At 30.6% G+C, this 27,796-nt stretch overlaps 1 pseudogene; it reads left to right on the forward strand.

Moving 5' to 3' along the window:
• The first annotated feature begins 1,195 nt into the window (after positions 1 to 1,195).
• On the forward strand, positions 1,196 to 27,486 carry LOC145002631 (uncharacterized; annotated as a pseudogene).
• The last annotated feature ends 310 nt before the right edge of the window (positions 27,487 to 27,796 follow it).

Genomic DNA, 27,796 nt, shown 5'->3' on the forward strand with positions numbered 1-27,796 from the left:
CAATAAGGGGTTTTGCATAATTATTATCCTCCAATAAAAATGGGTGGATAATTATTTCCACCCATTTTTATAGTTCAATCAGTTATAAACCTTGTTTCACAATATCAGTTGGAAAATATGGTAAAAAAAACATAAAAAATATTCTAGGCACAATCCAAACAATGACTTGAATGCAAATATAACCATTTCCTATCAAAATTATGCATATGCAACTAATCCTCAGTTATCATCCAAGAAACAATAGTATGTTTGATTGGTTACACTTATTCCCACATGTGTGATTATCCATTATAACAAAAATATTAAAATCAAGATGCCATCAGAATAAAGCCATAAACAAATAAAGATGTATATGATGATTTCAAGTGTACAGTTGTAACCAGCGTTGCAAATATCTACCTAGGAGGCCGTTTAATCGGCGCCTAGGTGCTTGGTGGTCTTCCAACGTACGATGACATTTATAGCTAATCAGCTTCTATAATCGGATGTGGTCAAAGCCAGAGATAATCGGGTCTAGGCACTCTAATCGGTCAACTCAAGTCAATGAAAATTATTTAAAAAAAAACTTTTAAGGGCAAAACTATCAAAGTGTAACAATTATTCATTGGGTTCCTTTATTCCATCGTATTCGGTCTATTTGTTTTTTGAAATTCTTTCTCTCTATCTCCCCCCCCCCCCCCCCCCTCTCTCTCTCAACAAATGAAAGAATGAACTGAACGTCGACATTTTCTTCTTCCTTTAATGACGTCGACATCTTCTTCTTCCATTCCCGTCGTTGCAGTCCCTTCCAAGCACATCCATCTCATCCCGAAGCATGCCAGTGGTCGCCTTTTGAAGCTTCTCGATTACAAAGTCTACTCTTCTTTTGACGTCATATGCACCTCCTCCGATGCCGTGTGTTCCTTTGGAATATCATCGACACCAGTGTCCTTGTGTTGTCATCTGAAAAGGTTAGTCTCCACTTCTCCTTATTTTATTTAGTGATTATATGGAGGGTTAAGTTGATTTTTTTAGTATGTGATTCAAATTGGTTATTGATATATTTTGTAATTCATGATAGCCTTTCTATTTTGAAACCTATGGATGGTGTCCATTTTTTTTGTTATGTTTTGTATCCAACTATCAAACATATAGACCGAAAAACATAATAATTGACATTTTTACATAGGTTATGATAACAGTTGACAATTAATCAATGACTTCTAATGCTTCGACTACACCGGAAGCGATTGAACTTTCCGATGAAGATTTTGAGTTCGGGAGTGAGGAGCAAGTGTCAGAAGAAGACGAGTATGAGGCTTCAAATGATGAAAGTATGCAGAGAAGATTAGAAGAAAATATATTTCATTTTTATGCTATTTAAACTTATTATGGATTTATTGGATGATGATTTGGTGTGCTTGTTGAATTTATTATTAACATTTTATGTTTATTTTGGATGATACCTAGTTGTGTTTCTTAAATTTGTTATTAAAATTTTATGCTTATTTACATATATTATTTTGATTAATGTTGGATTTATTAATTTTTGAACATTTTCTTAATAATTAATGGTCTCTGATGAATCCTCGCCAAGTCGTTTCATCCTTTGACCCTCAATCCACCGTCTAGCTATCGCCAAACGTTTTTTACAACATTGGTTGTAACATCCTAAAATTTAGATAAATGACTATATTATTTATATCCACAAGACTCTAACGAATATGAAAATGTTACGAAGGCTACAATTTGTCTTATGTTAGATAAAATAACTAAGTAATGGGCTTGGAAATATCTTCATCATATTTAATAAGAGTATCTATTTGTTAAAAAAATAGAAAACGATTCAGTAATTTTTATTTTTAATTAATAAGGTATTAAAAGTAATAGAAAATTAAAATGGAAAATAATGTAAACATTTTTTCTTTAGGGGTCAAATTAAGAAATACATCTGTCCAATGGGTTATCTCAATTCGTCATAATCAAAATGAGAGAGAGAGAGAGAGAGAGAGAGAGAGAGAGAGAGAGAGAGAGAGAGAGAGAGAGAGAGAGAGAGAGAGAGAGAGAGAGAGAGAGAGAGAGAGAGAAGACGCAAATATAGAACAAATGTAAAAGAAGCATGGCCATAATATGTTCAAGATTATGAATATGCAAGCAATGGAAAAGGAAACGGAATATAATACACATGGGTTGTATGTGGGGGGCCAAAATGAGAAAAATACACCCGTCCAATGGGTTGTCTCGGTTCACCAAAACCAAAAAAAAAAAAAAACAAAGAATGATAGAGAGATCAAGATACGGTAGAGAGAGAGAGAGAGAGAGAGATAGAGAGAGAGAGAGAGAGAGAGAGAGAGTGAGAGAGAATGCAAATATAGACAATATGTAACAGAAGCATGTGATTGTAATATGTTGAAGTTTATGTCTATGCAAGGAGTATAAAGCTTTTACTTACTGGAATTTAAAGATCAAATATAGATGGTAAAATGAGCCTACTAATTGTTGATACATCATGCTAAAGAAAAAATTATGATAATATGGAAAATTGACTTGTATGTTGACTCATTTTTTGTAAATATAGAATTAAATGATGTTATGGGTGTGCTTGTTTGAAATATACTTTGTATATACGGTTTTGTATAGAATTAAATGATGGTATGGGTGTGCTTGTTTGATATATACTTGGTTTTGATTGTGTGTATTAGAAAAAAAAATTGAATAAGGAGTTAATTAACATGTAGTTGTGCAAATATGGGTTGAGTTATACTAGTATTGGACAAAAGTTTGGCAACTTGAAATATGAGGAATATTAAAGGAAAAAGATAAAAATAAAGGAAAATGACAAAAAATTTATTGCTTAATAAGCCTTTTTTATACTTAGTATACAAGAATGAAAGTGATAACAAGTCTGGGCGAGAAAAGTAGTAAAACCCTTTTTGTCTAAGAAAGACCAAAATAGATGTGGTCAAACAAAAAACTCGTTTTTATCATATTGATAATCAAGTGAATATGCAATAAAATTGGGAACATATTGGTTACTATTAGAAGTAACAAACCTAATTTTATAATAGTTTCTATTTTTAAAACTTAAAACATACCAAAATGACAAAAAAAAAAAAAAAAAAAAAAAAAAAAAAAACGCATTAATTATGATAATAAATGAATTTTAGATATCTAAGCATTAGTATTCACATATATTATACAGACTTATATCTTAAATTTTAACAAGTTACATCTAAAAGTGAGGAAAATGATATTTATGCAATGTAGGGATGAGTACATGCAAAAATGTCAAACAACATACTTAAATGTCACGGCTATATGTGTCATCAATAAATCTATTAATTCCAATCCACATGATCGTCAAACTAAAGACCATATGTCCATATCTATAGATAAGATACCTAGATCAATCCAACAGCTAGCATCTCATGTCGTACATTACCATTTGCAATGACATCAATAGTGGCATTCCTAGTCAATGATAATGTGCTAAAATAATTAAACATGAAATTTACCTCCACAATCATCCATTCGTCGCCACTAATACCGACGCCACGAAAGAGATACTCTATAGATCATAATTGTGGCCTCACTACAAGAAATTTAGGTGTTTACCCACATAGACTATGTGTAGCTATAAGTCTTTTATGTGTTGGTAGTCATCATTGACTACACATAAATTAACTGTCACTATATGTTGCCTTATGCCTATAGATATAGATCATTACCAACACATCGAGTATGTCAAGGTATAGACTAAGCTAAATCTACACATGCATGTGTGGCTAAAACTATTTACTATGTGTATATAAAAGTATTATAATTTAATTTAAATTTTAGATGACATGGCTAGTGATGTCGACTATGACGTGGAGTACAACGATGTCATGTCAAATAATGTGGCATGTCCCCTAAAAAGTGTTGGTTTACAAGTGTAATAAAATATGTGTGGGTAAAAGTATTTTGATGTGTAGTGAAATTAACATATGTATAGGTGCCCATTTTAACATGTGATGGTAAAAATAACTTTATGTGTGGGAATTAACCAATACATATGCAAGTAATAATATTCAAATGTGTACAAACAAATAAAAAACATAAAGATGTAAACATGAATATATGTGTTCAAATAGCATTTTTAAATAAAAATATTATAACATAATAATTCAAACCACAAATGAAAAATACAAGTCATAAAAATGAAATACTTCAACTAGCAAAAAAAACATTCAGAATTGACTACAACAATAGTGAACATACTAAAAAAACTAAATGTCCATTCCATACAACTGCAATCCCACAAAAAATATTGAAAGACAAATAAAGCTTATTCCAGGCTTTCCCTAAAGAACGAACTTGTTACTTATTAATTCCACCAAATGCACGTTTCTAAAAAAACTTCATCATTTCTCCCTATAATAACAAAAAAGAAGACATGTACACTATAACATGTATTTGTTCATCTTAAATGAAATAAATAGCAAAGTAATTTGTTTGTTTCTTGCAATTAACACATAAAAATAACTAGGAGAAAAAAATAAGTGCAGGATTGGGTGGGTCAACCAGGTTTCCCTTCGGGTCAGGTGAAATTTTCATTCCTAATTGATAATGCCTTTGTCCTGACGATATATCGTCGGTTCAAGTAAATAATAAAACTTTATTTTATATGAAAATCAATCCCGACGAATCTTGTGCAGACGACATGTCATTGGTATAGAGGGTAGCTATCCAGACGACATCTATACCGATGACTTTTTCCTCCTATATCGACGGGGCTATTCCAACGACTCTGTACCGACAACTTGTCGTCATTATAAGCTATCCCGACGACTTGTCATCAGCATAGGGTAATAAAAAAAGTTGTCAGCACAGAGGTAGATTTGTGTAGTGGTTGGAGTGTTACTGCATGAATATTGCTTGTTTTGTGCTTTGTATGACTCTTATTTATGTGAGTTAACTATTAAGTAAATATGTTAACTTACATGCTAAATAATCTCAGTGTTATTGATTTGGCCCTATTGTGAATCTATCGTTTAAGTCTAACCGTTGGATGGTTGAGTCTTTTAGTCAAAGGACTGTTTTTTAATAATATTTAAAATAAATAATATAATATAATACGAAAAAACTAAAAATCAGAAATGTAAAACACTAAATCTAACAAGTTATTTATTAAAGTACAATTCGATAATATAAAAGTAGGTTTTTTTTTTACATTAACTATGTTTGTTTTAATCATCAAAAGCATCGAAATACCTGCCCGAAATTGATTAGGAAATTAATTTCAAGTTGTCTTCATTTTCAATACTGTTTTTTGAATAATTTACCCAACTTAGGATGTAAAGTTGTATTACATGATTATATTTTAAGAAATATACAGTTGTTAGTTTCTTTTTGCTCGTTGAGTGTGTGTGTATATATATATACACACACACACACATACATTTGGGAGGTAAGGTAAATGCTGTTGAATTATTCATAAACAACCAATTGTATAATACACATTTACATATGAGGTAACGTATTCAAAAATTAGATTTATTATCCTACGCTAGTGAATTTATTAAAATGTTAAACGACCTCAAAGGTTTACATCTAACATGATTAAGAATGCAAGACAAATTGATACTAACATTGTTTGGGTGGAACGACCTCATAGGTTTACATCTAACATGATTATATATTTAAAAATATATGGTTGTTAGTCACAATTTTATTCGTATGCAACATGTGATACCAATTGGAGATAGAAGGTTTTTGGACAAGGATACTTATGCACCAACAATAGAGCTTTGTATGTTTTTAAACCACTTTGCTCGAGAACACTGATGATGAAGAATACGGGGGAAGTGAAGGCAACATTTATTAGAATCTTATTTGAGTTGGAAGTGATATGTCATCTTGGGTATTTTGACATTGTGATTCATTTAGTTTTTCATCTACCTACGAATATATTTGCAGATCCTGGTATGTATAAAATGGATGTATCACTTAGAAAATTATATGAAAAAACTTAAAAATTATGTCATAAATAAGGAGTGGTTGGCAGGTTATATAGCTGATGGTTGGGTCACTAATGAATCATTACAATTTTATTCGATATATCTTGAAGATATAGTGACATGATTCAATCATCCTAAAAAAAACAACGATAATGTTGTCATAGAAGAAACAGAGTTGGAACATGTTCTATTTTTTCATAGTTCGTGAAAAAACCTTAATGGGTTTAATGTTTTTTTTATTTCTTTTAGCTTATTCTTACTCTCTAAATAAAAAAACATATAATAATAATAACAATAATAATAATAATAATAATAATCCATTTCGGATCACGATAACCTATTAAAATATTTAAACTTTGTATACTTTTTAAACGTGTTTTTCATATATTTCTCTTATTTGACAAAGAACAACCACATGCCATTTAGTTTAGTATCATTTCTAGTAACTTTAGAAATATAATTTATCTATTCTGAAATCTTCTGCTAGTTCATGTCAAATATTCAAAATTATGTGAAGGATTAGCCACATGCATTAATCCATTACCAACCTCTCAGATTTCCTGCAATTCGTCTACCATGCAAATGACGTATTTCGTCAGTCGTTAATCAAAATACCTATGTATGTGGTGTTTTGTGGTACTTCTACAAGTTTCAAACATTTATCGTTATAAGTTGCACTCCGGTAATGTTAAATGTTACAAGGATATTTTTTGGTTCTCTATTTTGGACATCCTTCGTAAATTGGTTCGTATAAATGGTTCATATAAAACCAAATATAAAAATAATTAGTTTTCTTTGATTATATATATGATTTGTTTACTAACCGGTTTGTTACTAATTCGTTTTCCTTCTTGCCAGCAAAAGAAAGAAAATGTATAACAATCATTAACTAATAGTTGATTCCCAACAAAAATCTGTCATTTTAAAATGCTCATAATATATGCTATTAAACATTTAAAGTGTGTTTGGATGCTATATATTTCGCTAAACTAACAACATTTTCATATAATTAACTTTTAATTACCGTCGTAGAAATATGCCGCTGATCTAACAACTCTAGATTGTCGTGGCTAATAATTTCTATTTAGAATTCGTTTTATATTGAATTTACTTACAATTTTATTAAAATTTATAATTAAGGGTATTCAATCCTAATATCTTGAGTCAGTTAATACACATATTCCTCGCCTACTTCAAAGCAATTGTTTATTGACTATATTTATATTTAAGATGCCAAAAATCTTTCATGTGACATACATTGAAATCATGGGAATGATTCGACAAATATTGAAATCATGGGAATGATTCGAAGTCCCTCTCTTCTAATTATTCTATGATAGCGTGACTTACATCCATTTAGAAAATGGAAAAACGTAAATGTGGTCTGTGACTTTAGTAGACATTTACAGGACATTGAAAGGGTTTGATGTTTTAACCTCTTCTTTGTAATCGGTAACTTTTATAAAATTATTGCTAACTAACTTTTTCTTTATTTTTCATTGTAGCCGACCCATTTATATATAAAACATAAAATATATTCAGTTTTAGAAAACTATACAGAAGCAAAAATGTATTTCCATAAACCTACATGCAAAGCACATATACCACGCAATTTGAATATTTAGAAGATATATATAAGACTAAAAAAGATTTGAACAACAGATATATAAGATAATATATATACCCTGTTAAATTTTAATCCATTGAAGCACATATATATATATATATATATATATATATATATATATATATATATATATATATATATATATATATATATATATATATATATATATATATATATTTTTATTTGCAATTAGTATAATGCATCTGGTTTTGTTAAAAAAAAAAAAAAGGACTTTCAACGTAGGCTTTGATGTGCATGGGTTGGTGGCAGCAAAAACCATAACATACTAATTTGACTCAATTACTAACTGGAATATATTTAAGCAAAAAATATTACTCCACAGAGACCTATATAATGTTCCATTGTACCCTTACTGTATCACACTCTTCCTTCACCATAATTGACAAAGTTTTCATAACCGATTTTGGCATGGCATCGAAGAGTAATGTGTCCGTTGTTCTCGTCATAGCATTCAACCTTTTATTCTGCATCATGGTTAGTGGCTGTGAGACGTCCGACATACCAGAACCCAACCTCAATCCAAATAAAAAACCCAACCCAAATCCAAGCACTAGTACAAAACGTATTTTTTAGTGCGATGAGGTTTTTTTTTTTGGTGCGGTTTTAGCCTACGACCGCACAATTAAAACACTTTAGCATTAATAAATCAAGGAACCGCAATAACAAATGCATTTTTTGATGCTATTTTCTTTAAAAGCATTAATAAATGCATTTTTTGATGCTGTTTTTCAAAATCGCACTAATAAATATATTTTTTGATGCTGTTTTCTAAAACCGCACTAATAATAAATGTATTTTTTGATGCTGTTTTCTTAAAAGCATTAATAAATGCATTTTTTGATGTTACTTTTAAAAATCGCAATAATAAATGTATTTTTTGATGCCGTTTTTCAAAACTACAGTAATAGCAAATGCATTTTTTGATGCGGTTTTGGATTGAGTTCCCTCTTTATTTTTGTTCCTAGGTTGAAGCTCCTTCCAAAATTTCATTCCCCGCGCGATGCCTTTCTCTTCCCCTTTATATTTCCTCAATCTAATTTCATTTGGCCACACAAACCCTAATATCATCAACTACTGCCGCCCTCACCAACATCCTTGGGTCCTCTCACCCGTGATGAATCTGTATAATCTTTGAGGAGTCGACCTCCACTATAATTATCTTTGTCCATCGCGATCAACCCAGCGTCAAGACTGACATGTATGTTTCTAATTTATAATTCTGATACTCTGATTTCTTAAGTTAGGTTGCGGAAGAAAGAAGGGGTTGGACAAAGAAGCTTGTGACGTTCAAAGGAGAGCACATATCTATGCAGGGGAAGATATAAAGGTAGAAAAAACCTAAAAAAAAAAAAGAAACAATCTTATGTCTTTTATCTACAACAATTGAATCAAGGCAAGTTTTTTCCTTTGTATTGATAATATTTCTAACCTGTGTAATTTACCTTTTAATTAAATGGATTGTATGACTTTTGATAAAATTACTTTGTAATTTAATTAGCTTCTGAATTCCTACCCAAGTGAGGTAACAGAGTCAAAGGTGGGCATCGTCTTCAAAAGTTTGCAAGATACCGAAGAGGGGCCATATGAAGATGGTGATAACGAAATTGAACACGTCTATATCAAAAAAAACTTGAATATGCTTCTGTAGATAACTTCCTAAACAACTTACATACCTGAAGCTATTATATCAATTTGTAAATAGATACAAGGATAAAAGGTTAGAAAAGAATGTGATTTTTTATTAAGATAATTTGAATTTCTTATATGGTTTGTGCCTTTACATCTATTATGATTTTTTGTTGTTTTGTTTCTGTATTGTAAATCAAGCAGTTTATGATATTTTATGTTGCAATTCGTATTGTATTTTAAAAGGCCGTTTATTTTCTAAGGTTGTTCAATAACAGTATAAAAAATAACTCTATTTTCTAAGGCTATTTAATAACAGCATCAAAAAATAATTGTGTTTCTAAGGCTGTTTAATATCAGCATCAAAAAATAACTCAATAACTCTATTTTATAAAGCTATATTTTATAAGGCGGTTCTGGATAACATCAAAAAATAAGTATAATTTATAAGACGGTTCTGGATAGCATTAAAAAATAAGTACCATTTATGAAGCTATTTTTATAAAGCGCTTTTGGACATTTTCTAAGGCGGTTTAAGAACCGCCTAAAAAAACAACACTATTTTATAATGCTATATTTTTTGAAGCGGTTGAATAACCGCATCAAAAAATAAAATAAACCGCTTTATTAAACATCTTCTGTACTAGTGAAGCAGCAACCCCAACCCCAATCCCTACTCCAACCCCATCCCTAACACTAACCAAAACCCCAACCCCAACACTAACACGAACCACACCCCCAACCCCAATCACAACTCTAACCCGAACACAGTACCAAACACAAATCCAAATACGGAAACCTGCCCTAGAGACGCCTTGAAACTAGGGGTTTGTGATAATCTTCTTGGGGGATTGGTCAAAGTTGAGTTAGGTTCACCACCGGTAAAGCCATGTTTCTCTCTCATCCAAGGACTTGCCGACCTTGAGGTTGCCGTCTGTTTGTGCACAGCAATCAAAGCCAACGTCCTAGGGATCAATCTTAATGTACCATTATCTCTTAGCTTGCTCTTTAATGTCTGTGGCGGTGAAGTCCCAAATGGTTTTGTATGTTCCTAGTTTGATTTAATTTATACAATATGAATCAATGTGTTTGCTAAATTAAGTGTACCATGTGTGAAGTCAATACTTCGTGGGTAACAATTCAGTCCTTTCTTTTGCAGTAAAATGTTTTTCTTATATCATGTATATTTATATGCTAATTTAATGCAAGGTTAATATTTATTTTGTAAGTCTTATTTGTACTAATCTATCCAACCAAGTTTAAATGAAACTAAACTTAATGTAACCGCTAGAAATCTAAGAAAAAGAAACCACTATTGTGGCATCTCTAAACAAATTGTCAATCACAAGCATCAATATGATGAAAATACTCATGAAAATCACTAAATCAAACGATGAATTTCGTTCAAATTTAAGTGGATCATTATTATCCTCCAATAAGGGGTTGTGGGTAATTATTATCCTCCAATAAAAATGGGTGGATAATTATTTCCACCCAATTTTATAGTTCAATCGGTTATAAACCTTGTTTCAGAATATCAGTTGAGAAATATGGTAAAAAACACTTAAAAAAATATTCTAGGCACAATCCAAACAATGAATTGAATGCAAATATAACCATTTCCTATCAAAAATTATGCATATGCATCTAATCCTCAATTATTATCCAAGAAAGAATAGTATTACACTTATTCCCACATGTGTGATTATCCATTGTAACAAAAAATATTAAAATCAAGATACCATCAGAATAAAGCCATAAACAAATAAAGATGTATCTGATGATTTCAGTTGTACAGCTGTAACCAGCGTTGCAAATATCTACCTATGAGTCCGTTTAATCGGCGCCAAGGTGCTTGGTGGTCCTCCAACGATGACATTTATAGCTAATCAACTTCTATAATCAGACGTCGTCAAAGCTAGAGATAATCCGGTCTAGGCACTCTAATCGGTCAACTCAAGTCAATGAAAATTGTTTTAAAAAAACTTATAAGGGCAAAACTATCAAAGTGTAACAATTATTCATTGGGTTCTTTTATTCCATCGTATTCGGTCTATTTGTTTTTTGAAATTCTTTCTCTCTCTCTACATATATCTCTCTCTCTCTACAAATGAAAGAATGAACTGAACGCCGACATTTTCTTCTTCCGTTAACGACGTCGACATCTTCTTCTTCCATTCACGTCGTTGCAGTCCCTTCAAAGCACATCCATCTCATCCTCGAAGCATGCCGGTGGTCGCCTTTTGAAGCTTCTCGACTCCAAAGTCTACTCTTCTTTTGACGTCATATGCACCTCCTCCGATGTCGTGTGTTCCTTCGGAATCTCATCGACACCAGTGTCGTTGTGTTGTCATCTGCAAAGGTTAGTCTCCAATTCTCCTTATTTTCTTTACTGATTATATGGAGGGTTAAGTTGATTTTTTTAGTATTTGATTCAAATTGGTTATTGATATATTTTGTAATTCATGATAGCCTTTCTATTTTGAAACCTATGGATGGTGTGAGGAGCAAGTGTTAGAAGAAGTCGAGTATGAGGCTTCAAATGATGAAAGTATGCAGAGAAGATTAGAAGAAAATATATTTCATTTTTATGCTATTTAAACTTATTATGGATTTGTTGGATGATGATTTGGTGTGCTTGTTGAATTTATTGTTAACATTTTATGTTTATTTTGGATGATACCTAGTTGTGTTTCTTAAATTTGTTATTAAACTTTTATGCCTATTTACTTATATTATTTTGATTAATATTTTTGAACATTTTCTTAACAATTAATGGTTTCTGATTAATCCTCGCCAAGCCGTTTAATTCCTTGACCCTCAATCCACCGTCTAGCTATCGCCAAACGTTTTTTACAACCTTGGTTGTAACATCCTAAAATTTAGATAAATGACTATATTATTTATATCCACAAGACTCTAACGAATATGGAAATGTTACGAAGGCTACAATTTGGCTTATGCTAGTTAAAATAACTAAGTAATGGGCCATGAAATATCTTCATCATATTTAATAAGAGTATCTATTTGTTAAAAAAATTGAAAACGATTCAATAATTTTTATTTTTAATTAATAAGGTATTAAAAGTAATAGAAAATGAAAATGGAAAATCATGTACACAGTTTTTCTTTAGGGGTCAAATTAAGATAATACATCTGTCCAATGGGTTCTTTCAATTCGTTAAAATCAAAATAAGAGAGAGAGAGAGAGAGAGAGAGAGAGAGAGAGAGAGAGAGAGAGAGAGAGAGAGAGAGAGGATGCGAATATAGAACAAATGTAAAAGAAGCATGAAGCATGGCCATAATATGTTCAAGATTATGAATATGCAAGCAATGGAAAAGGAAATGGAAAATAATACACATGGGTTGTATGTGTGGGGCCAAAATGAGAAAAATACACCTGTCCAATGGGTTGTCTCGGTTCACAAAAACCAAAAAAAAAAAAACAGAGAATGATAGAGAGATCAACATAAGAGAGAGAGAGAGAGAGAGAGAGAGAGAGAGAGAGAGAGAGAGAGAGAGAGAGAGAGAGAGAGAATGATAATATAGAAAATATGTCACAGAAGCATGTGATTGTAATATGTTCAAGTTTATGTCTAAGCAAGGAGTATAAAGCTTTTACTTACTGGAATTTAAAGATCAAATATAAATGGTAAAATGAGCCTACTAATTGTTGATACATCATGCTAAATAAAAAATTATGATAATATGGAAAATTGACTTGTATGTTGACTCATTTTTTGTAAATATAGAATTAAATGATGGTATGGGTGTGCTTGTTTGAAATATACTTTGTATATACGGTTTTGTATAGAGTTAAATGATGGTATGGGTGTGCTTGTTTGATCTATACTTGGTTTTGATTGTGTGTATTAGAAAAAAAAAAAAAAAAAAAATTGAATAAGGAGTTAATTAACATGTAGTTGTGCAAATATGGGTTGAATTATACTAGTATTGGAGAAAGGTTTGGCAACTTGAAATATCAGGAATATTAAAGGAAAAAGATAAAAATAAAGGAAAATGACAAAAAAGTTATTGCTTAATAAGCCTTTTTTATACTTAGTATACAAGAATGAAAGCGATAACAAGTATGGGCGAGAAAAATAGTAGTAAAACCCCTTTTGTCTAAGGTGCTATTTGTTTTTTCCAAGGTTCTAAGTGGCGTGAGGTGTGGCACCACGCCTCAAGCTTGGCGAGCCATGACGTTTTTCAAAGCGTGTTGTAAGGCGGCAATTTTGTATTAATTTAAAATTATATTGACACATAAATATAAATTTATATTAAATATAACTACTTTTTAGAAGTGTTAGATCAATAACTAATAATAGAAAGTTAACAAAAACCACAATACTTATAGCTCCGATTTGAAAAGACATAACAAAGAGCAAAAAACTGTGTCTCAAATGAAAAAAACACGCGCCATAACACGCCATAACGCGCCATGGCACGCCATATCACACCTTGTCATGTGCCACGCCTAACAGCAACGTTATGAAGCTTTTCGTAACGGCGAAGCCACGCCTCACGCCATGGCGCGCCTTTTAGAACACTGGTTTTTTCGAAGCGAAAATTCATGAAGGCTGCAGACCACCTCTGCAATCCTCTATAGCAGAAGAGGTGGAACAAACGGTTGCAGCCTATAATAAGAAGCATGTTTGTTTTTTAACATCTGCAGACTGCTACAGTAAACTAAAATTTAAATAAACTAATTTTATAAACTGAAAATAGTTCTCAATACTGAAACGTAATAATTCTAGTCTTAAACATTGAAATAATAATAACAAGAACATGTAAAAAAACAAAAATATAAAACTTTTTTAAAAAAAAATACTTAAAAAAATGTAAAAGAAGCTAATAGTTTTATTCTAGAAAAAAAAAAACTAATTTTAAAAAACATTAAAAAAGAAAATAATAAAAAAAAAATTAAGAAATTATTGCAAACGTTGTCTACAAAGTTCGTAAAAAATTACACACGTTAAAAAAGATGTAACTGAAATTGAAAATATTATTAATAAAACGGTAAAAAAAATTTTAAAAATCAAGTTAAAAAAATCGTGGAAATTATAAAAATAAATTGTATCACATCCATAAATAAAAATTTAAGAAAATCAAAGTTTTAAAAAAATATATATAAAAAAAAAGTTATACAAAAATTCTTAAAAAAACACTTAGAAAAAATGAAAGCTGAAGAGGTTAGAAGAGACAAGTCAAGTGCTGCATGCAGAGGTTTTGTAATCTGAAGTCTTCCAAAAAACAAACTGCTGCGAGAGGGAAAATGTTGCGCGTGTGCTGCGCCGCGCAACAATAAGTGGTTTGAAGATGTTTTTATAGCAAAACAAATATCACCTAAGAAAGACCAAAATAGATGTGGTCAAACAAAAAACTTGTTTTGATCATATTGATAATCAAGTGAATATGCAATAAAATTGGGAACATATTGGTTACTATTACAAGTAACAAACCTAATTTTATAATAGTTTCTATTTTTAAAACGTAAACATACCAAAATGACAAAAAAAAGGCTATGATAATAAATGAATTTTAGATATCTAAGCATTAGTATTCACATATATTATACAGACTTATATCTTAAATCTTAACAAGTTACATCTAAAAGTGAGGAAAACGATATTTATGCAATGTAGGGATGCGTACATGACAAAAATGTCAAATAACATATTTAAATGTCACGGCTATATGTGTCATCAATAAAGCTATTAATTCCAATCCACACGATCGTTAAACTAAAGACCATATCTATAGATAAGATACCTAGATCAATCCAACAGCTGGCATCTGACGTCGTACATTACCATTTGCAGTGACATCAATAGTGGCATTCCTAGTCGATGATAACGTTCTAAAATAATTAAACATGAAATTTACCTCCACAATCATCCATTCATCGCCACTAATACCGACGCCACGAAAGAGATACCCTGAGATACCCTATAGATCATAATTGTGGCCTCACTACAATAAATTTGGGTATTTACCCACACAGACTATGTGTAGCTATATGTCTTTTATGTGTTGGTAGTCATCACTTACTACACATAAATTAAGTGTCACTATATGTTGCCTTATGCCTATATATATAGATTATTACCAACACATCGAGTATGTGTAGGTATAGACTAAGCTAAATCTACACATGCATGTGTGGCTAAAACTATTTACTATGTGTATGTAGAAGTATTATAATTTGTTTTAAATGTTAGATAACATGGCTAGTGATGTCGACTATGACGTGGAGTACAATGATGTCATGTCAAATAATGTGGCATGTCTCCTAAAAAGTGTTGGTTTACAAGTGTCATAAAATATGTGTGGGTAAAAATATAACGTATGTATAGGTGTTCATTTTAACATGTGATGGTAAAAATAACTTTATGTGTGGGAATTAACCAATACATATGCAAGTAATAATGTTCAAATGTGTACAAACAAATAAAAAACATAAAGATGTAAACATATACGAATATATGTGTTCAAATACCATTTTTAATTAAAAATATTATAACATAATAATTCAAACCACAAATGAAAAATACAAGTCATAAAAATGAAATACTTCAACTAGCAAAAAAAACATTCGAATTGACTACAACAATAGTGAACATACTAAAAAAACTAAATGTCCATTCCATACGATTGCAATCCCATAAAAAATAATGAAAGACAAATAAAGTTCATTCCAAGCATTCCCTAAAGAACGAACTTGTTACTTATTAATTCCACCAAATGCACGTTTCTAAAAAAACTTCATCATTTCTTCCTATAATAACAAAAAAGAAGACAAGTACACTATCACATGTATTTGTTCATCTTAAATGAAAGAAATAGCAAAGTGATTTGTTTGTTTCTGGCAATTAACACATAAAAATAACTAGGAGAAAAAATAAGTGCAAGATTGGGGTGGGTCAACCGGGTTTCCCATCGGGTCGGGTGAAATTTTCATTCCTAATTGATACTGCCTTTGTCCGACGACATATCGTCGGTTCAAGTAAATAATAAAACTTTTTTTTTTAAATCAATCCCGACGAAGCTTGTGCAGGCGACATATCATTGGTATAGGGGGTAGCTATCCAGACGACATCTATACCGATGACTTTTTCCACCTATATCGACGGGGCTATTCCGACGACTCTGTACCGACGACTTGTCGTCGGTACAAGCTATCCCGACAACTTGTCGTCGGCATAGGGTAATAAAAAAGCCATCGGCACAGTGTAGATTCGTGTAGTGCTTGGAGTGTTACTGCATGAATGTTGTTTGTTTTGTGCTTTGTGGGACTCTTGTTTATGTGAGTTAACTATTAAGTGAATACCTTAACTTACATGCTAAATAATCTCAGTGTTATTGATTTTGCCCAATTGTGCAGCTATCGTCTAAGTCTAACCGTTAGATGGTTGAGTCTTTTAGTCAAACAATTGTTTTTTGAATAATATTTAAAATAAATAATATAATATAATACGAAAAAACTAAAAATCAGAAATGTAAGACACTAAATCTAACAAGTTATTTATTAAAGTATAATTTGATAATATAAAAGTAGGATTTTTTTTACATTAACTATGTTTGTTTTAATCATCAAAAGCATCGAAATACCTAACCGAAATTGATTAAGAAATTAATTTCAAGTTGTCTTTATTTTCAATACTGTTTTTTGAATAATTTACCCGGCTTAGGATGTAAAGTTGTATTACATGATTATATTTTAAGAAATATACACTTGTCAGTTTCTTTTTGCTCGTTGAGTGTGTGTGTTTATCCTAATTCTAATAAATAAGTAGAACTCTGCCACGTGTCAATCTATAAGACCTCCAAAATAGAGTTTTCCCGCTTATTTTATTCATCTATATTTACATAAATGCCATACAATCCACAATCAATAATTCCGGAAAAATCTGCAAACAAATATGTTAATCAATCTGCAATATTTATCTTTTTCAAACGTAATCTTCATTATTTTGAAAGTTTGTTTATTTTGATTGCAAATTAAATCCCTAAAAATCTGCAATATTTATCTTTTTCAAACGTAATCTTCTTAATTCTTATTCTTATTTATTCAAACGTAAATAGCATTCATACGGTTATTTTCTTTTTACCATTCTGCTCCAGACGAATTCTGCTCCATAGTAATATTTGCAAACGTATTCTTCTTCATTCTTCTTCATTCTGCAACGCTTCAAAAATTATAATATCAGGTTAGTGTATTAAAATATCAGCATTACTAATATTTCTAACCTCTTAATTGTCTGATTTACCAGTTTCTATCATTTTTCATTTTATTAGTGATGTTCTTCTTCTTCCTTTTGCTAATTCTTCTTAATCATGTTCTTCTTCTACCTTTTCAGTTTAAAAGAGGTAAATGTTAATGAAAATGATTACAAAATACGAAATTAGTAATAAAAATGAGAACTTTATTTTCTTTAAAAAAACTGTTCTTCAAAGCTTTAACTATTACAATATGTTTTTTTTGTTTTGCTGTTTCATTTACTTTGATTTGCTGTTAATTTAAAAGGTTGCTAATTTTCGCCCCAATTCCAAAATCAAATAACAGATCCTTCGTATGATTCATTTAATAACCAAGGCTTCTTTTACTTCAAAATGACCATATTGCCCCTAACTTCATAAGTATTTCATATATCGCAACTAACAATTAAGACAAATCAATCAATCAATCAATTTGTATAATAAAAATGCGAAATTCTTAGCTTTCTTCCCCAATTCGCATTCTACTGTAAAATTCACATTCTTCATTCATCCTCTTTCTTCGCATGTTCCAGTCATTTTTTTTCTTTTTTTTAGTTCATTCGCATTTGAGTTGTTTGTCTCACCAAATACGAAATGAATATTAACCATAATCACCTTCGCATCTTTAACCCCAATCCATACAACCTCATATGCGAAACCCAATTTTGATTTGTATTACCAAATGCGAACATTTTTGCTTTTACACGTGAATTGCATTTGACTCCAATATGCGAACATCTTTAACCCCAATCCATACAACCTCAAAGCTTTAACTATTACAATATGTTTTTTTTGTTTTGCTGTTTCATTTACTTTGATTTGCTGTTAATTTAAAAGGTTGCTAATTTTCCTTACAATTCTATAATGATTAAATTTATTGCAGAAAATGGAAATAGGAAATAAGGTTTACCTAAATAACATTGACCAGATAGATGAAAAATCGCATATCAAGGTTCGGGTGCTTAAAATTTGGAACTTTGTCAGAAATAATAAAGTTTGTTCCATTGAAATGATCATCATGGATGAGGAGGTTTGTTGTATTTGATATATTTTTTATTCATCATTCAATATTAGACATGTTTCATGAACATAATAATTTTTAATTTTTTTTTAAACAGGGTACACAATACCAAGCTCGTGTCTTCAATCAGAATTTCTCCAGATTTCGTCATCTTTTAAAGGAAGATGAAAGTTATATAGTTATAAAACTCAATATGGCTGCTGTTACTAATGGTTTTAGTTATACAGGTCATAAACAGACCTTAACTTTGGATTGGAAAAGCATCCTAAAAAAATGTGATGATTTCTCGGGTCCGGTCAATGGATTTATGTTTGTTGACTTTAATTCTATCATAGAACAAACATGCCGAAAAGACACATTCTTTGGTTAGTCATAAAATATTAATAAAATCATTTTTTATCATTTGTTTTTTTAGTTATACATTTTATTATTTAAATATTACGAATTTAATCCTAAACTTTTATTTTTTTGTGGTATATGTTGTGTAGATGTTATTGGATATATCGTGTCATTTAGGCCTCTTGAAACTTCAAATCCAGTACCATCCAAGCATTATATAAAAGTCACTCTTAGCAACCTAGAGTGAGATTATATTGTATTATTTATTTATTATTTATTATCTTTAATTAATCACAAATTAATATTAATATACTATTTTATGGTTTATTTAGTTCTGTACATCTGAAGGTTACTATTTTTGGAAGTCAAGCATATCAAATTTCAGAATACCTAAAAAATAACCCGACTGTTAATTTTGTTGTTATCGTGATGCAGTTTTTGAAGCTAAACATTTGGAATGGTTTGTATTCAGTCTTTATATATAGATGTTTATAATTACTGTTTTTATATAAATTTTAATAATTGGATATACATTTTTTACAGGTCTTGGTGAAGCTAAAAGTCATTTTGAAGTAACGAAATTGTTCATAAATTCTGACATTTATGAAATAAATGAGTTTAAAAATAAGTTAGATTCCAATTGTTTTTTATTTTTTTATAATGTATTTTAACTTAAAAAAACACAAAACCTAATATTCATGAATCTAAATTAAACATTACAGGTTGAAATGTCATGACAATTTCGGTATAACTGAAAAAAGCATAACTACACTTCAAAGCTACTCTTCTTCATATACAGATGACTTTAAGGGCAATTTTCCATTAAAAACAATCTGTGAGATCACCGAACCAATTAAGGTATATTGCATTATTTTATATGTTTTACATTTTATTTTTGCATAATTTATTTTAATAATTTTTACATTTTATATGATACAGGAAATGAAGTTTTTATTAGTTGCTTCCATTGTTAATATAAGGCAGAATCTACCATGGTATTATGAAGCATGCAAAAAATGTGGAAAAAAAGTTATCCCTGTTCCCAAAACCAATCATTCGTATACCAACCCTGAGGGAATTTCCGAAACTATGGTTGTCGAGTGTACAAATGCACAATGCAAAAAATCTGAATTTCAGTCAGTTATAAAGTATAGACATATTTATTTCTATTAATTTTGTCAATCTTAAAACAACACTAACAATGACATAATTATTTTTTGTTTTAGGTATATAATTCCAATTAACGTACAAGATTGTACTAGAACCATTGGATTGACTCTTTTTGATAGGGAAGCAAGGAGGTTGTTAAATATAAGTGCCTACGAGTTGAAAAAGATACATGATGCGGTATATTATTCATACCTTTAAAATCAGAAAACATTTACTTAATTTTTTTAATTTATTAAAATATATCTTACAGGCTGGAGACAATGATGCCCTATTTCCAATGCAACTTAATGTGTTGAAAAACCGCAAGTTTGGTTTTGTTGTAGATATTACAAAATACAATGTCAACAACTATAATAACATCTACACAGTTCTCAGAGTTACAGAAGATATGTCCATTGTTTGTGAATTGGAAAGTAAAATAGAACTTATGGTATGTAATTTTTTATTGTTGAAAATTTACAATTCTTTAATGTTAAAGTACATAACGATTAACATATTTCCATTTTATTTTTTAGAGTAATCAATTTGTCGCCTTAAATCAAGTTGCTTTGGAATCCGATGATGTTGTACAGCCTGTTCAAAAGGTTTTTCATTTTATTTTATAAACTTTTAATTATATTAGTTATTTTTTTTAGGAATCAAACATTTTTTTTTTAAATTAGGATGTGATCTCACAAACAGACGAAAGTTTTACACCCTCAACAGTTGATAAGTCAACTGCAACAAGTCCTTGCAAAATATCAGGTGATTTGAAGCGCAACCTCCAAGAAATTTATGATGTTGATTCTGGATATGATTTAAGTTCAACTAAGGCTAAAAGAAAGTCAACCGCAGAGGAAACTCCACTCTTGATTCCAAAAATTGAAAAGTGAGTGTCTATCGGTTATAAGACACATTTAATATATTTTGATCATTTTTTTTGGTTATAAAGATATTTTAATTGCTTGGTATGATTTGAATTTTGGGGTATTTAGGATGTCAAATATTATTGGTTTTGAATATTTTTGGATACTTTTATTGTTTTAAATTGGACAAGTTAGTTGATTTTGGTTATAACTCAAATAAAATATATTGCCCCTAACTTGATAAGTATTTCATATATCGCAATTAACAATTAAGACAAATCAATCAATCAATCAATTTGTATATTAAAAATGCGAAATTCTTAGCTTTCTTCCCCAATTCGCATTCTACTGTAAAATGCACATTCTTCATTCACCCTCTTTCTTCGCATGTTCCAGTCATTTTTTTTTTATTTTTTAGTTCATTCGCATTTGAGTTGTTTGTCTCACCAAATACGAAATGAATATTAACCATAATCACCTTCGTATCTTTAACCCCAATCCATACAACCTCATATGCGAAACCCAATTTTGATTTGTATTACCAAATGCGAACATTTTTGCTTTTACACGTGAACTGCATTTGACTCCAATATTGAACAAATCACATTTCACAGTCCTTCTTGACTTCGCATTTTTCTTCACGAATCGTCCCTCAATCAATAACCCAATTAACCCAATTGCTAATCGAAAATCAAAACTTATCTGTTTTCATATGCCAACCCAACTGATTGGAGATCTAGGGTTTCATATCCCTCAATCAACTGATTGGAATAGATGTTTTTCTAATTGTAAAAATATAATCTTGAATAGATACATAAGATCAATAAGCAATTTATAATCATCACGATTATCGTGTATCACACAATTTTACCTTCATTGATTCCATGGAGATCTAGGGTTTTAACCCCTGATATCATCCGAACCCACGATTGGTTGAAATTGGGGAAACAGTAGATTTAAATCGAATAAACCCTAGGTTGGAAATGAGGATGATGAGTCATGATGCTAACATTTTAATAAACGTAACTTTTTAAATACATTTACTTTATTATCATTATTTATTTAATTCTAACTAACTTCAATTGTATTATATAAACATATTATGTACATAATTTCACATTTCATTTCCTAACCTATGTCTTCTTATGCAGAAAACAACAGTAACATGTACCACATGCAGGCCAAAGAGAAAAGAAGACAAAGAAAAATATATTTGGAAAATAAAAGATCGAAGAAAATAAAAACAATACCAAACGTTCCAAGTATATCATTACAGCATCTCTTCAAAAAAACCATTAACTATAACCGTATTAGTATTTTATATTCCATCTTTTACTGTTATATAGTTGAATACATATATTTACAGGTTTTATAAGTTATTTCTATTTGCAGATCAATCAACCAACATTGTTCGTCAAACTCAAAATGCCAATTCATTTACAACACCTGCAAAGCATAACACAACCATACAATACTGTCCTTCCTTTACAGATGTTAGAACTCCATTTTCTAACATTACAAATGTTATAAATCCGTTATCTAACATTACGAATGGTAATTATTTATGGTTTTTAAAATATACTATTATCCATTATGTAAATATTTATTTATTTAGTTAACTATTTTATTTTTATTTTATTCAGATAACATTGGTTTCGATAAATATATCACTTCCAAGTTAGCAAAGAAAAGACAGTACCATGTACTTTCAAATGATATGACATCAAAAAATGCATCTACAGTAACAACTTCTTCATCATCAATCAAGTTAAATCCAGGATGTCATAAATTAAAAACGAAGACAAGACATTTATCCCCTATCCCATTGATTGATTTGACAGAAGATGTAGAAAATATACATCAAGTGAACAATGAAAATCGTATAGTTGGTATCTCAAATGGTAATGAAAAAATAAAATCCATTTTACATTTCAGATACTATGTTCTCTATAATTATAAAATTCATTGATATTTTATTCAACGCTTTTATTTTACAGAATATTTGGATCATGGTGATCAAGATGTTGTATGTCAAACATGTCGTGCAAAGTTATGGAGAAATGAATCCATTAGAGGTAAAGAAAATGGGAACACGGATTATTCATTATGTTGTGGTTACGGCAAAGTTCAACTTCCAGACTTAAAGAATGCACCCCCTACTTATGAAAGAATGTTTCGAAATATGGATTCAAAAAGCAAACACTTCATGAAAAACATTCGACGTTACAATTCAATGTTTTCTTTCACGTCGATGGGTGGTAAAATTGACTCTTCAATCAATAGAGGAAACGCTCCTTACATTTTCAGATTGGGTGGTCAAAATTATCATAGTATTGGAAGTCTTTTGCCAGCAAAAGGATCGGAACCAAAATTCTCTCAGTTATACATTTATGACACTGACAACGAAATTACAAATAGACAAAGATGTTTTCGGTATTTTCTCAAACTTCTTATTCATAATCTATTATTATTATTATTATTATTATTATTATTATTATTATTATTATTATTATATATATATATATATATATTATGTATATATTACTAATATTATGTATAAATTTATTTATTTTAGTGGTGACAAAGATCAATCAACATCAACTGATAGTGATATTGTTAAAGATATTAAGGTGATGTTGGATTCAAATAATGTCTTGGTTAGATCTTATAGAATGGTAAGAGATACTTTTCAAAAAAATCCAGAAGTTGATATGAAATTACGACTTATCGGGAGAAGGGAGCAAGATGGAAGAACATATAACCTACCGACTGCTTCTGAGGTTGCTGCTTTAATTATTGGTGACATTTCGGATTCAATCGAAAAGAGGGATATCGTCGTTCAAACAAAAAATGGTTGTCTACAACGTATCAGTGAATTGCATCCTTCGTACCTTCCTCTCCAATATCCATTGCTATTTCCATATGGGGATGATGGTTATAGTGTTGACATTTACGACCAACAGCAAGCGTGCGAAATGTACAATGAGAGAATATTTCGCTTATAGGATTCAAGACAGAGATCATTCGTTCTCTCTCATACTTAATTCAAGAAGGTTGTTTCAACAATTTCTGGTAGATGCCTATACTATGATGGAAACGGAGAGAATGTACTACATACGTAGGCAACAACATGTTCTTAGATGTGATTCTTATGAAAATTTACGTAACCAAAAAGCTCAAGGAACGACTGATATCTCGAATGTCGGCCAACGTGTCATATTACCTTCATCCTTTACCGGAGGTGCACGTTATATGCTGCAAAACTATTTGGATGCGATGTCACTATGTAAATGGTTTGGATATCCTGATTTCTTCATAACCTTTACGTGTAATCCCAAATGGCATGAGATTAAAAGGTTTCTTAAGGATACTTCACTTCAACCAGAAGACAGACCTGATATACTATGTAGGTTGTTTAAGATCAAGCTTGATGCATTCATTAAAGACTTAAGGGAGAATCAAATTTTCGGCAAAGTTCAAGCATGTAATTAAAACTATATTTTTAATTTTTTTATAAAACATTGATCTTATTATTATATTTTAAATATGTTTTGATATATAATCACATTCTCTTTTATTTTTTGTCAAATTCTTTTACAGATGTTTATACCATTGAATTTCAAAAAAGAGGTTTGCCGCATAGTCATATATGTCTATTCATGCCAACTGACAACAAGCTACCAACTGTTGAACTTATCGATCCAATAATTTCAGCAGAGATACCAGACAGAATTGAAGATCCTGAATTGTATTCACTTGTAAATGAGTTTATGATTCATGGTCCATGTGGAGCTGAAAATATGAATTGTCCATGCATGGTGGATAAAAAGTGCTCTAAAAACTTTCCAACACAATTCATTAATCATTCGTCTGTTGATCAGAATGGTTTTCCGTTATATAGGCGAAGAAACGATGGTCATTTTGTAGAAAAATCAGGTGTAAGGTTGGATAATAGAAATGTTGTTCCATACAACAAATATCTATTGAAAAGATATCAGGCACATATTAATATTGAATGGTGCAATCAGGGATCTTCTATAAAGTATTTGTTTAAATACATAAATAAGGGTCCTGATAGAGCTACAGTTGCTGTTGTACCAACCAACAATGAATGTGAAAATAATGATGCGGTCGATGAAATAGCTGAATATTACGATTGTAGATATTTATCAGCATGTGAAGCATCATGGCGAATTTTTAGATATGATGTTCATTGCAGATATCCTTCTGTTGTTAGACTACCTTTTCATCTTCCTAATCAACAACAGATTGTATATGGCGAAGATGATGCTATTGATGATGTTCTTGACAAACCTTTTGTTGCCGCTTCAAAGTTCACAGCTTGGATGGAGTGTAATGCAATCGACAGTGAAGCACGAAAACTCACATATGTTGAATTCCCTACAAAGTTTGTTTGGATATTAAATGGTTGGTTTTGGAAGCGAAGGAAAGTAGGAAAAGCCATCGGTAGAATTCATTCAGTTTCACCTAAACTAGATGAAGCATATTTCTTAAGGATTCTTTTAAATAAAGTAAAAGGACCAACATCATTTGATGAAATTCGCACGGTAAATGGAGAAACACATTCTTCTTTTAGAGATGCACTCGGGCTATTAGATGATGACAAGGAATACATTGATGCAATTAAAGAAGCAAGTCATTCTGGATCTGGTTTTTATCTACGCTTTTTATTTGCTACATTGTTGATGTGTAATAGTATGTCTAAACCAGAGATCGTTTGGGAAAATACATGGGAATATTTGGCAGATGGAATTCTATATAGCCAACGACGAAGATTTAAGTCAGCAGGTATTACATTTTTTCTTATTTTTTAAAATTAATTTATTTTTATTTTTCAACACCCATTAAATAATTAGTAATGAAATTATTAAATATCAACCACGTATTTTATTAATTATTTAATATTTTCGTGCAGAATTGTCTCTCGGAGTAGATGAACTTAAGAACTTAACTTTGTTCGAAATACAAAAAATTTTACTTCGAAACAACTCTACTCTCAAAAACTTCAAAAACATGCCATACCCAGATGTTGAATCCGTTTCTTCTTCAAACAATCGACTTATCACCGAGGAACTAGATTACGACATTCCCGTGATAAAGAATGACTATGATCGTATGTTTCTTGCATTAACAAATGAGCAACGGAACATTTTCCTAAACATCAAGAGTGCTATTCAACAAAATAAAGGAGGTGTCTTCTTTGTTTACGGGTATGGTGGAACGGGTAAAACTTTTTTATGGAAAACAATATCTGCAGCAATTAGATCTGAAGGAAATATTGTATTAAATGTTGCTTCAAGTGGTATTGCTTCCTTATTATTGCCCGGTGGTAGAACAGCACACTCTCGATTTATAATTCCATTTGAGCTTACAGAGGATTCTTTTTGTAACATAAATCCAGACGGTGAGTTGGCAAGCTTAATAAGGAAAACCTCTTTGATAATTTGGGATGAAGCACCTATGGTCCATAAGCATGCATTTGAAGCTTTAGATCGAACTTTGAAGGATTTATTAAGGTGCGTAAATTCAACCATCTCAAATATTCCATTTGGAGGGAAAGTTATTGTCTTTGGAGGAGATTTTAGACAAATTCTACCTGTTGTGTCGGGTGGCAGTAGACAGAACATTGTAAATGCTTCTTTGAGTTCTTCATATTTATGGGAACATTGCAAAGTCCATAGATTAACAAAAAACATGAGGCTAACTGTTGGAAGGGATCAATCAGATATAGGAAAAATAAGAGATTTTGCAAATTGGTTGTTGGATATAGGAGAAGGAAAACTTGGTGGTCCGAACGACGGTGAAACGATTATCGATATTCCGGATGATATTCTCATTAATGATTCACATGATCCTATAGGTTCCTTAATTGAGTTTGTATATCCTTCAATTTTAGAGTACTATAGCGATATAAATTATTTCCAAGAAAGAGCGATACTTGCTCCAAAAAATGAAGTTGTCCAGGAAATAAACGACCGTTTACTTAAGAAGTTTCCAGGAGATCAAGTTGAATATTTAAGTTCAGACTGCATATGTGAATCCGAATTTCTCCATGATCAATTTGATGCAAATCTATACTCTCCTGATGTATTAAATGGACTCAAAGTATCCGGTTTACCAAATCATAAATTAGTTTTAAAAATTGGTGTTCCAGTAATGTTATTGAGAAATATTGATCAGAAAAACGGCTTATGTAATGGCACAAGACTACAGGTGTTATCATTGGGCAAACGTGTTATTGAGGCACGTATAATAATTGGAACTAATATTGGAAATCGGACTTTTATTCCAAGAATGTCTTTAACTCCATCAGAAAAAAAGATTCCCTTCAAATTCACAAGAAGACAGTTTCCTTTGGCTGTATGTTTTGCAATGACTATTAACAAAAGTCAAGGACAATCGTTGTCAAAGGTTGGTCTGTTTCTGAAAGATCTAGTTTTTTCACATGGACAATTGTATGTTGCCTTATCTAGAGTTCAGAGTAGAGAGGGATTAAAATTATTAATTTTAGATAAAGATGGCAAACTCACAAATAAAACTTCCAATGTTGTTTATAAGGAAGTTTTTCGAAATTTGTAGCCAACTTTTTTGTAACGTTGTTTTATTCAATTTTAGGAAATCACACTTAATCCATCATATTACTGTATTTTTTTATAATTACGTATTGTTGTATTTTATGTTAATTTCATTACACAAATTGGTATTGTGTCATCTGCATATGTCCAATTAGAATGATGAATAAAAAAAAATAGTTTTAAAAAATCTTCATTCCTAATTAAATACTTCCCATTTAGTTAGTAATTAAATAATTACCAATAAAAAAATTATTTAAATATTCAATATTACAATTTATAAGTTATCAGAATTATTGATATAATATTTTATTAAA

This window comes from Lactuca saligna, chromosome 6 (genome assembly GCF_052625555.1).
Source record: "Lactuca saligna cultivar CGN05327 chromosome 6, ASM5262555v1, whole genome shotgun sequence".
Lineage (NCBI taxonomy): Eukaryota > Viridiplantae > Streptophyta > Magnoliopsida > Asterales > Asteraceae > Lactuca > Lactuca saligna.